This window comes from Zingiber officinale, chromosome 5A, assembly GCF_018446385.1.
Source record: "Zingiber officinale cultivar Zhangliang chromosome 5A, Zo_v1.1, whole genome shotgun sequence".
Classification (NCBI taxonomy): Eukaryota; Viridiplantae; Streptophyta; class Magnoliopsida; order Zingiberales; family Zingiberaceae; genus Zingiber; species Zingiber officinale.
Window position 1 is genome coordinate 18909761 of NC_055994.1, and position 13041 is coordinate 18922801.

Genomic DNA, 13041 nt, shown 5'->3' on the forward strand with positions numbered 1-13041 from the left:
CATCTCATCTGATTTATCTGTCGTTTTGCTTTGACTCTGTCCCACCACATTCTGGCATCACCCGTAAGGCAGAACGATACGCATTTGACTTTCTCGTGCTCAGACCAATCCAGTAGCTCCACTATACTCTCCACAGTCTTGAACCATGCCTGTGTATCCCACGGTTCACCGATACCGGAGAAAGTTTCCGGCTTCAGTCTCTGCCACTGAATCAGATATGCCTCCTGACGAACCACCGGAGCTGGGCCTACCGGTGGTGCAGGTGCTGGTGGTACTGGTACAGCTGCAGGTATTATTGGTACTACGTTCTGGTGTCCTGGTGGGGTAGCAGGATTCCCCTGTTGATTCAGCAGAGCGACGATCATCTGCTGCTGTTCCGTAACCTGACGCTGGAGCTCGGTGACTACATGCATCAGATCAGGTGGATGTGCTGTCTCCTCTGTTCTGGTATTACGGCTTCTAGTCATCCTTATCTTCATTAATGATAATAGAGCTATCGTAAGTTATTATCATTTCTGACCAGACTAACGTAAGGTTATCATCATTTCTAACTATTGTAAAGTAGTTTCGTTATCGTCCCTAACCTACCATCATGCAACCTAAACTAAAACTGTGACTTAAAAGAATAAAGTAAGCATGCATACTATTACAGCATCATAAATAAACTAAATAAAAATAACTAAGCATAAGCATCATAAACAGAAACATACTAAGCATAGAAATTCTTACTTGGAGCGGCAGGATGTAGGCTTGATGTGTGTGTAGTGGAAGGTAAACCTGGCTCTGATACCAACCTGTAACGCCCGCCCTTCCAAGGGACCCTCTGACTGTCCTTAGATGGACGGGGTTACTTTCATTCGCTTAACATACTAATGCATATGAACTCATGGCAGCGGAAGACATACTTAAAAATTTTATCATATGCATTCTATTGTCTTAAACATGGCATGTGAATCATAACTTGTTTAACTCTTACTATATCATAATAAGTCTAACACGGTAAACTATCATAAGATCATAACATACTAGTTCAACCATCATTATCAACATAGGATTCAAACTTGGTTCACATGCACAATTTAGTTAAAATAAATTTTAAACTTAATTGATCTATCCACCATGCCACTCCCACACACATCATCATCGCCCTTCCTGCTGCTCCCCTTAGTTCATCCATTCCTTGCCCTTATCTGCAGTACAAGGAAACGTAAACTATAAGCCCAAAGGCTTAGTAATCTCCTTTCCTACTCATAAAACATAAAGCACGTAATACCACATAGCATGTGAAACATAGCATAGCACAACATAGCATGGATAATCATAACATAGGACATAGTTTATCATATCAGAGCATAACATAGCATGACATAGCATGTGAGTACATATCATATCCTGTAATCATGTATCATAACTCACACATGTTCATAATAATGCATAACCAACAATTCATAAAACGTATGCATGTAAATGCAGGATGTATATTTTCAAAACATGTATCATGGAATGCACATATGCATCATGTCTTTTCTTTTATTATTAAAAAAACATATCTTATACATACTTGAACATAACATAATCATCATGAGGGCCCGACTTATACCACATACATACATAAATACGCGCAATCCCTAGGACAGGGTAGCTAGCCCCGAACCTACTAGGGATCTAGGTCCGTTCATAGTCCGTCGACCTAGGGGCGTACTAAGGAGCCCATCCCTTTTTATGAGGCCCGTTTCATAGACCATCGACCTCGGGGCGCTTATGGAGCCCACCCTTGGTACAAGCCCTATAAAATAAAATATCGTGTCTTACATATCATGTCAATCATGCATGTCATAACTTATCATACATGTCATAATTTCTTATCATAACATGAAGAGAGCTCTTGATCTCATCTTAAGGGAAGCATCTCTTTGTCATATCATGAAGAGTGCTCTTAATCCCTGTTGGTGCAACCTTAGGTCAAGGTTGACCTGGTTGACCCGACTCGAGGTGACTTGACTCGAGTTGTATTTTGATGTTTGACTTGGAAGATTGTCGGTGCAACCTTAGGTCAAGGTTGACCTAGTTGAGTTGCATGTCGATGTTTGACGAGAAGAGAGTTGTATTCTTGATGTTTGACAAGAATAGGTGTTTGGGAGATTGTAGGTGCAACCTTAGGTCAAGGTTGACCTGGTTGACCTGATTCGTGAAAAGTCCAAGTATGGAGACTTGGCACTGGAAAAGTCCAAGTACGAAGACTTGGCACGGGGAAAAGTCCAAGCAGGTAGCTTGGCACGCGGAAAGTCCAAGTATGGAGACTTGGCACGGGGAAAGTCCTAACTGGGATGTTAGGCAGTGTGGAAAGTCCTGGTGAGTGAAGCCAGGCAGTGGGAAAGTCCTAACTGGGATGTTAGGCAGTTGGAAAGTCCTGGTGAGTGAAGCCAGACACTGAGAAAGTCCTAACTGGGATGTTAGGCAGTGTGGAAAGTCCTGGTGAGTGAAGCCAGGCAGTGGGAAAGTCCTAACTGGGATGTTAGGCAGTTGGAAAGTCCTGGTGAGTGAAGCCAGGCAGTGAGAAAGTCCTAACTGGGATGTTAGGCAGTGTGAAAACCCTAGTGAGTGAAGCTAGGTGAAAGTCCTTGTGAGTGAAGCGGAGCAAGGAAAAATCCAGATGGATCAAGGATGATCGGACATCTGGTGTTGAGAAGGTCAAGTAGGTCAAGGGAGTGACCGGATACTTGACACGAAGAGAAAAGTCCAAGTGGGTCAAAGGGATTGACCGGACACTTGGTGAGGAGTCTTAGCAGGTCAAGGGAGTGACCGGATGCTAAGCATGATGTACCAACAGGTCAAGGTTGACCGGATGCTGGTTTGGGAGACTTGGGACTTGGTTTGGGCAAAAAAGCTACGGATCGGTCTGACCGATCCGATCGTTGTGTATCGATCGGTCCGGTGACCAATCGGATAACAAATTAAGATTGGGCTTACTGATCGGTGCGGGGACCGATCGAATGAACCTAGACCGATCGAATGGAGCCGATCGGTCCCGGACCGATCGGGGTGGGATCGGTCCGGACCGATCAGATTCCGCGAGTTGGGCAACTCTGCGAAGCCTCGATCGATGGGACCGATCAGTGGCCTGATCGGTCCCCACGACCGATCGGATCAGCCCCGGACCGATCGGGTGATGCCTGATCGGTCTGGCCCTAGCGTATAAAGGGGTCGAGGGCTGCTGCTGCACTGTGACTTCTTCTTTTCTTCTAGAACTTCTGTTCTTCTGCTGCTGAAGCTTCTGCTTCAACTGAGCTTTGATTGAGCTCGCCTCCGAAGCTTCGCGTGAGCTTCCAGTCGTCGACCAGCTGCTGCGTTTGGGTTGTGAAGTTGCTGCTTCACCTCCAGTGGACAACAAAGCAAGCAATTGGTAGAGTGCTATTGTATTCATATTGTATTGCTTTTCTTACTGTTCTTGTACTCTTTGTTTGCTGTTGCAAACGTTTGTGGCGAGGTTTCTCCACCCACAAGGAGTATATTGTATTAGCCGGTTCTCCGGGGGCTCATCCACCGACGGATTGACTGGACTCGTCCACCTTACGGACACGCCGAGGAGTAGGAGCCCTAATCTCCGAACCTCGTTACATCCTTGTGTTAAGGTTTGGTTTTCTTCTCTTTCGTTTCTTTGTATTTTCCGCTGCGCTAACACGTTTTGTAGAAAGAAACGACGATTTGGGGTCGGCTATTCACACCCCCCCCTCTCTAGCCTCCGTACGAAGGATCCTAACAATCCCAACTTAAGGGAAGCAACTCTTAGGCTTTTCTTCTTACATAAGCCTTTCATACATATATCATGAAACATAACATGTTCGTATCATAGCATAAAACATATCATGTGATCTTCATAACACTAAGCATGACATATCATATCCTGAAGCATATCATATCATATCATGAACATGGCATATCATATCATAAGCATAGCATATCATATCATGAGCATGACATATCATATCATGAGTATAGTATATCACATGAGCATAACATATCATAACATGGAACATAGCTTATCTCATAACATAAGACATAACATGTCATATCATAAACATGGAACTTAAACTAATCACTTTATCAAAGACCATACATCATGAGAAAACATAAGCATGCTTGATTAGATTCACTCTAGACCCACTTATCTATCTTGGCCGAAACCCTACTGATTGGTTTCCCATTTTTTTTCTACTATAAGAAGCATGAAACTAAAGCCACCTATAGATAAATAACCATATATCATAAATGGACATAAGCAAGCATGTTTAGTTTACAAAACATGGCTCTAAGTCTTTGCACTTGCTTGGCCGAACCTAAGGTGAAGTTCTAGGTTCCATCTGTGTAACATGTAGCATAAAACTTATCTAACCATAAAAGATCATGATTTAGTTTCAAAACTTTACCATAGGTTTGGCATTCCTTCTTGGCCGAGACCTTCATTTAGGGTTTTAGGTTTTCTAATGCAACATGTAACATAGTGCTTTAACCTTACTATATACAAGATATCATTCTTCATGTACAAACATAAATAAGCATGATTGGGTTTCAAACCTCTACCCTAAGCTTGGTATCATGTCTTGGCCGAGACCTTCATTTAGGGTTTTAGGTTTTCTAATGCAACATGTAACATAATGACTTAACTTAACCTCATACAAGATATCATACTTCATAAACAAGCATAGATAGCATGGTTGGATTTCAAATTTTGACCCTAAGCTTGGTATCATGTCTTGGCCGAAACTTCACATTAGGGTTTCCATCATTTTTGTTACCACATGAAGCATAACAATCTAAGCTATTAACATATAAAAATTTATATATCATGAGGAAGCATGAACAACATATTTCTTAAACATTTTGCCCTAACCCTTGTAACTCATCTTGGCCGAAACTTCCATTAGGGTTTTTCATCATTTTTGTTACCACATGAAGCATAAGAACCTAAGCTATCAACATATACATATTCATACATCATGTAGGAGCATAAATAACATATTCCTTTTACAAAAATTTTGCCCTAACCCTTGTAACCCATCTTGGCCGAAACTTCCATTTGGGTTTTTCATCATTTTTGTTACCACATGAAGCATAAGAACCTAAGCTATCAACATATACAAATTCATACATCATGTAGGAGCATAAATAACATATTCCTTTTACAAAAATTTTGCCCTAACCCTTGTAACCCATCTTGGCCGAAACTTCCATTTGGGTTTTTCATCATTTTTGTTACCACATGAAGCATAACAATCTAAGCTATCCACATATGAAAATTCATATATCATGTAGAGACATGAACTACACATTTCCTTTTCAAAATAAAAGAAAAAAAGAAACAAGAACATCTACATATAAAACGATCGACAACTACTTGTACTGCAGTGAGGGGATACTCACTTCCTTCGCTTGATTTTCCTTAGGGAAGTAACCTTGATTTTGTGGAGCTTTCCTAGAGGGAAGCTTTCCTTTGCTTGGTTTCGGCAATGGTGAGGGGGAGAAGCTTGGTCACGGTGAGAAGGAGGAGGAAAGGAGGAAGAGAGAAAGAAAATGAACTCTCCTCTTAAATTTCTCCTTTTATTCTACATGAGAGGAGGAAGGGAAATTATATTTTTCCTTCCCCTTTCTTTTACTCACTCTAAATGAAAAGAAGAAAACAAAACTCATCTTTTCATTTGAGAGGAGGAGGGCAACTCCAATTTCTCCTTCTAAGTGAAGAGAGCCTTCACTTCCTTACCTTTAACTATGATTTCCCTCTCCTTTCTAACAATAATTACTCTTAGTCTATTGGTTAACACATACATGTATCATGCATGTAAGAGATCCAAGGTTCAAACCTTCGTAATCTCTTTTTGGTTCTCTTATTTTATTGTTTTTGAAATTTTTACATATAAGGCCTACTTATTTTTATTCATGATAAAAATATCTAAAATATTGCTAAGTACCCTATGAGTGTTACAGTCTCCCATACCTCATAAAAGTTCGTCCTCGAACTTAAAATGGTTCTGGGTGCTACGATGGCCTACGACTTCCTGCTGAGTGCATCAGCCACTTTGTTCACTTTTCCCGGATGATAAAAGATTTCGCAGTCATAGTCTTTGACTAGCTCAAGCCATCTTCGTTGTCTCATGTTCAGGTCCTTCTGTGTGAAGAAGTATTTCAGACTCTGGTGATCTGTATAAATCTTACATGTGCCCCGTATAGATAATGTCTCCATATCTTAAGGGCAAAGACCACGGCTGCTAGCTCTAAATCATGTGTGGGATAATTTTTCTCGTGTTCCTTGAGTTGCCTGGAGGCATAAGCAATGACTTTGTCATTCTACATGAGTACAGCTCCGAGTCCTAATTTAGAAGCGTCGCTATACATGTCAAATCCCTCGTTGCCTTCCGGAAGAGTAAGAATTGGAGCACTGGTCAATCTTCTTTTCAGTTCTGTGAAACTCTTCTCACAGTCATCCGTCCATTCGTACTTCTTATTTTTCCGAGTGAGGGCTGTCATCGGCGCTGCGATTCTGGAGAAACCCTCTACAAACTTCCGATAATAACCTGCTAGTCCCAGGAAACTCCTGATTTCGCTGGCATTCCTTGGCCTATTCCAGTTACTGACGACCTCAATCTTGATCGGATCTACCATTACTCCATCCCTAGAGATAACATGACCCAAAAACGATACTTGGTCGAGCCAAAATTCGCATTTGGAGAATTTTGCATATAGTTACTTTCCTCGAAGAATTTGTAGTACTATTTCCAGATGTTTGGCATGCTCTTCCTGGGTTCTCGAATAGATGAGAATATCATCGATAAAAACTATCACAAATTCGTTGAGATATGTTGAGAACACCCGGTTCATCAGGTCCATGAATAGAGAAGGAGCATTTGTTACTCCGAAGGGCATTACTAAAAATTCATAATGCCCGTATCTTGTCCGGAACGCCGTCTTCGGTATATCATCTTGTTTCACCTTTACTTGATGATAGCCAGATCGCAAATCTATCTTAGAGAAAATGGTGGCACCCTTCAACTGATCAAACAGGTCGTCAATTCGTGGTAAAGGATACCTGTTCTTGATTGTAACCTTATTTAGCGCTCGATAGCCTATGCACATTCGCATAGACCCATCTTTCTTTTGCACAAACAGTACCGGAGCTCCCCATAGAGAGTGACTAGGGCAGATAAGTCCCTTGTCGAGTAACTCCCGTAGTTGTTCTTAAAGTTCCTTCAACTCAACCGGTGCCATACGGTAGGGTGCTTTAGAAATAGGCTTCGTACCAGGAATCAATTCAATCTCAAACTCAATTTCTCGGTCGGGTGCTAACCCTGGTAGTTCATCAGGAAATACGTCTGGGTAATTGCATACGACTTTGACATCTTCCGGCTTCAGTTCCCCTGCCTGATTTGTATCAACCACATGAGCTAGAAACCCAGTGCATCCATTGTCTAACATCTTTTGTGCCTTCAAAGTCGATAAAAACTTTTTAACTTCTTTCTTGGTCTCTTCGATAAATTCGAAAGTCGGTTCTGCTTCAGGCCGGAAAATTACTTTTCTATTACGACATTCTATTGCAGCACCGTACTTGCTCAAGAAGTCCATGCCCAATATAATATCATAATCTTGCATATCCAGCACTATCAGGTCATAGTAGAGTTCTCTGTCTGCGATCCTAGTGGCTCGCAGTATATGAGTGGATGGCATCACCTCTCCCGAAGGTAAAGTTGTTAGAAACTTGCAATCTAAGACTTGGGATGGTATGTCTATCTTCTTCATGAAAGGTGTAGAGATAAACGAGTGTGTTGCCCCAGTGTCAAATAATACAGTAGCATACTGACTGAAAATAAATATCTGACCTGTGACAGCAGTAGAAGCATTCGCCACTTCTTCCTTGGTAAGGGAGAAAATTCTGGCATTTGTCGTCACTGGCGGAGCTTCCAATCTCCCTTGACTTATCTGAGGGCCTTCTAATGCAGCTTGCATCAAGTGTAGCTGTGGAGGTACACCTCCATTCTGGGCATGTTGTGGAGGGGGTGCCTGAATCTGAGTAGGACAGTTCCGAGCCATATGCCCTTCCATTCCACAGTTGTAGCATCTATTTGTGCCTATCCTGCATATTCCCGGGTGCTTCTTTCCGCAGGTGGTACACTGAGGAAACATGAGTTGCTTACTTGCTGGTCCACCCTTGGAGTCAGTCCATTGCTTCTGTTTGCCACTGTGATTCCCTTTCCAGTTGGTTCGGGTATTCTGAGATTTCTGTCCTCCCGGCTGCGTTTGACTCTTGCCGTCGCTCATTGCTTTCTGATAGTGTTCGGTGATCAGAGCACTACTGATTAACTCTTCGGCGGTCTGTGGTATGTTAACTCCTCCGGCCACATTCAAAGCTATCTCAGGTCTGAGCATTTTCAGCATAAGTCTGACCCTTTCTCTTTCAGTGCTGACCAGTTCTGGACATAGGCGTGCTAAACGGTTAAACTTCTTGACCGCTTCATTAACTGACAGATCACCTTGTCGGAATTCGGTGAACTCGTCATAATGCCTGTTCGTCACCCTCATATGGAAGAATTCCTCAAAAAATTCTGTCTCAAAGTCTGTCCATCTCATCTGATTTATCTGTCGTTTTGCTTTGACTCTGTCCCACCACATTCTGGCATCACCCGTAAGGCAGAACGATACGCATTTGACTTTCTCGTGCTCAGACCAATCCAGTAGCTCCACTATACTCTCCACAGTCTTGAACCATGCCTGTGTATCCCACGGTTCACCGATACCGGAGAAAGTTTCCGGCTTCAGTCTCTGCCACTGAATCAGATATGCCTCCTGACGAACCACCGGAGCTGGGCCTACCGATGGTGCAGGTGCTGGTGGTACTGGTACAGCTGCAGGTATTATTGGTACTACGTTCTGGTGTCCTGGTGGGGTAGCAGGATTCCCCTGTTGATTCAGCAGAGCGACGATCATCTGCTGCTGTTCCGTAACCTGACGCTGGAGCTCGGTGACTACATGCATCAGATCAGGTGGATGTGCTGTCTCCTCTGTTCTGGTATTACGGCTTCTAGTCATCCTTATCTTCATTAATGATAATAGAGCTATCGTAAGTTATTATCATTTCTGACCAGACTAACGTAAGGTTATCATCATTTCTAACTATTGTAAAGTAGTTTCGTTATCGTCCCTAACCTACCATCATGCAACCTAAACTAAAACTGTGACTTAAAAGAATAAAGTAAGCATGCATACTATTACAGCATCATAAATAAACTAAATAAAAATAACTAAGCATAAGCATCATAAACAGAAACATACTAAGCATAGAAATTCTTACTTGGAGCGGCAGGATGTAGGCTTGATGTGTGTGTAGTGGAAGGTAAACCTGGCTCTGATACCAACCTGTAACGCCCGCCCTTCCAAGGGACCCTCTGACTGTCCTTAGATGGACGGGGTTACTTTCATTCGCTTAACATACTAATGCATATGAACTCATGGCAGCGGAAGACATACTTAAAAATTTTATCATATGCATTCTATTGTCTTAAACATGGCATGTGAATCATAACTTGTTTAACTCTTACTATATCATAATAAGTCTAACACGGTAAACTATCATAAGATCATAACATACTAGTTCAACCATCATTATCAACATAGGATTCAAACTTGGTTCACATGCACAATTTAGTTAAAATAAATTTTAAACTTAATTGATCTATCCACCATGCCACTCCCACACACATCATCATCGCCCTTCCTGCTGCTCCCCTTAGTTCATCCATTCCTTGCCCTTATCTGCAGTACAAGGAAACGTAAACTATAAGCCCAAAGGCTTAGTAATCTCCTTTCCTACTCATAAAACATAAAGCACGTAATACCACATAGCATGTGAAACATAGCATAGCACAACATAGCATGGATAATCATAACATAGGACATAGTTTATCATATCAGAGCATAACATAGCATGACATAGCATGTGAGTACATATCATATCCTGTAATCATGTATCATAACTCACACATGTTCATAATAATGCATAACCAACAATTCATAAAACGTATGCATGTAAATGCAGGATGTATATTTTCAAAACATGTATCATGGAATGCACATATGCATCATGTCTTTTCTTTTATTATTAAAAAAACATATCTTATACATACTTGAACATAACATAATCATCATGAGGGCCCGACTTATACCACATACATACATAAATACGCGCAATCCCTAGGACAGGGTAGCTAGCCCCGAACCTACTAGGGATCTAGGTCCGTTCATAGTCCGTCGACCTAGGGGCGTACTAAGGAGCCCATCCCTTTTTATGAGGCCCGTTTCATAGACCATCGACCTCGGGGCGCTTATGGAGCCCACCCTTGGTACAAGCCCTATAAAATAAAATATCGTGTCTTACATATCATGTCAATCATGCATGTCATAACTTATCATACATGTCATAATTTCTTATCATAACATGAAGAGAGCTCTTGATCTCATCTTAAGGGAAGCATCTCTTTGTCATATCATGAAGAGTGCTCTTAATCCCTGTTGGTGCAACCTTAGGTCAAGGTTGACCTGGTTGACCCGACTCGAGGTGACTTGACTCGAGTTGTATTTTGATGTTTGACTTGGGAAGATTGTCGGTGCAACCTTAGGTCAAGGTTGACCTAGTTGAGTTGCATGTCGATGTTTGACGAGAAGAGAGTTGTATTCTTGATGTTTGACAAGAATAGGTGTTTGGGAGATTGTAGGTGCAACCTTAGGTCAAGGTTGACCTGGTTGACCTGATTCGTGAAAAGTCCAAGTATGGAGACTTGGCACTGGAAAAGTCCAAGTACGGAGACTTGGCACGGGGAAAAGTCCAAGCAGGTAGCTTGGCACGCGGAAAGTCCAAGTATGGAGACTTGGCACGGGGAAAGTCCTAACTGGGATGTTAGGCAGTGTGGAAAGTCCTGGTGAGTGAAGCCAGGCAGTGGGAAAGTCCTAACTGGGATGTTAGGCAGTTGGAAAGTCCTGGTGAGTGAAGCCAGGCAGTGAGAAAGTCCTAACTGGGATGTTAGGCAGTGTGGAAAGTCCTGGTGAGTGAAGCCAGGCAGTGGGAAAGTCCTAACTGGGATGTTAGGCAGTTGGAAAGTCCTGGTGAGTGAAGCCAGGCAGTGAGAAAGTCCTAACTGGGATGTTAGGCAGTGTGAAAACCCTAGTGAGTGAAGCTAGGTGAAAGTCCTGGTGAGTGAAGCCGGGCAAGGAAAAATCCAGATGGATCAAGGATGATCGGACATCTGGTGTTGAGAAGGTCAAGTAGGTCAAGGGAGTGACCGGATACTTGACACGAAGAGAAAAGTCCAAGTGGGTCAAAGGGATTGACCGGACACTTGGTGGAGAGTCTTAGCAGGTCAAGGAAGTGACCGGATGCTAAGCATAATGTACCAACAGGTCAAGGTTGACCGGATGTTGGTTTGGGAGACTTGGGACTTGGTTTGGGCAAAAACCAAGCTACGGATCGATGCGGACCGATCGGTGATCGTTGTGTATCGATCGGGCCGTGACCAATCGATAACAAATGTAGGGCTTCCGATGCGGGGACCGATCGAATGGAGCCTAGACCGATCGAATGGAGCTGATCGGTCCCGGACCGATCGAGGGCGGTGGGATCGTCCGGACCGATCAGATTCCACATGAGAGTTGGGCAACTCTCAGAAGCCTTCCGATCGGTCCGGGACCGATCGGCAGGCTGATCGGTCCCCACGACCGATCGGATCAGCCCCAGACCGATCAGAGTGATGCACGCAACGGCTAGTTTCTTCGCTGTCTTCTTCGCAGGTATAAAGGGGTCGAGGGCTGCTGCTGCACTGTTACTTCTTCTTTTCTTCTAGAACTTCTGTTCTTCTGCTGCTGAAGCTTCTGCTTCAACTGAGCTTTGATTGAGCTCGCCGCTTCGCGTGAGCTTCCAGTCGTCGACCAGCTGCTGCGTTTGGGTTGTGAAGTTGCTGCTTCACCTCCAGTCGACAAGAAAGCAAGCAATTGGTAGAGTGCTATTGTATTCATATTGTATTGCTTTTCTTACTGTTCTTGTGCTCTTTGTTTGCTGTTGCAAACGTTTGTGGCGAGGTTTCTCCACCCACAAGGAGAATATTGTATTAGCCGGTTCTCCGGGGGCTCATCCACCGACGGATTGACTGGACTCCTCCACCTTACGGACACGCCGAGGAGTAGGAGCCCTAATCTCCGAACCTCGTTACATCCTTGTGTTAAGGTTTGATTTTCTTCTCCTTCGTTTCTTTGTATTTTCCGCTGCGCTAACACGTTTTGTAGAAAGAAACGACGATTTGGGGTCGGCTATTCACACCCCCCCTCTCTAGCCTCCGTACGAAGGATCCTAACAATCCCAACTTAAGGGAAGCAACTCTTAGGCTTTTCTTCTTACATAAGCCTTTCATACATATATCATGAAACATAACATGTTCGTATCATAGCATAAAACATATCATGTGATCTTCATAACACTAAGCATGACATATCATATCCTGAAGCATATCATATCATATCATGAACATGGCATATCATATCATAAGCATAGCATATCATATCATGAGCATGACATATCATATCATGAGTATAGTATATCACATGAGCATAACATATCATAACATGGAACATAGCTTATCTCATAACATAAGACATAACATGTCATATCATAAACATGGAACTTAAACTAATCACTTTATCAAAGACCATACATCATGAGAAAACATAAGCATGCTTGATTAGATTCACTCTAGACCCACTTATCTATCTTGGCCGAAACCCTACTGATTGGTTTCCCATTTTTTTTCTACTATAAGAAGCATGAAACTAAAGCCACCTATAGATAAATAACCATATATCATAAATGGACATAAGCAAGCATGTTTAGTTTACAAAACATGGCTCTAAGTCTTTGCACTTGCTTGGCCGAACCTAAGGTGAAGTTCTAGGTTCCATCTGTGTAACATGTAGCATAAAACTTATCTAACCATAAAAGATCATGATTTAGTT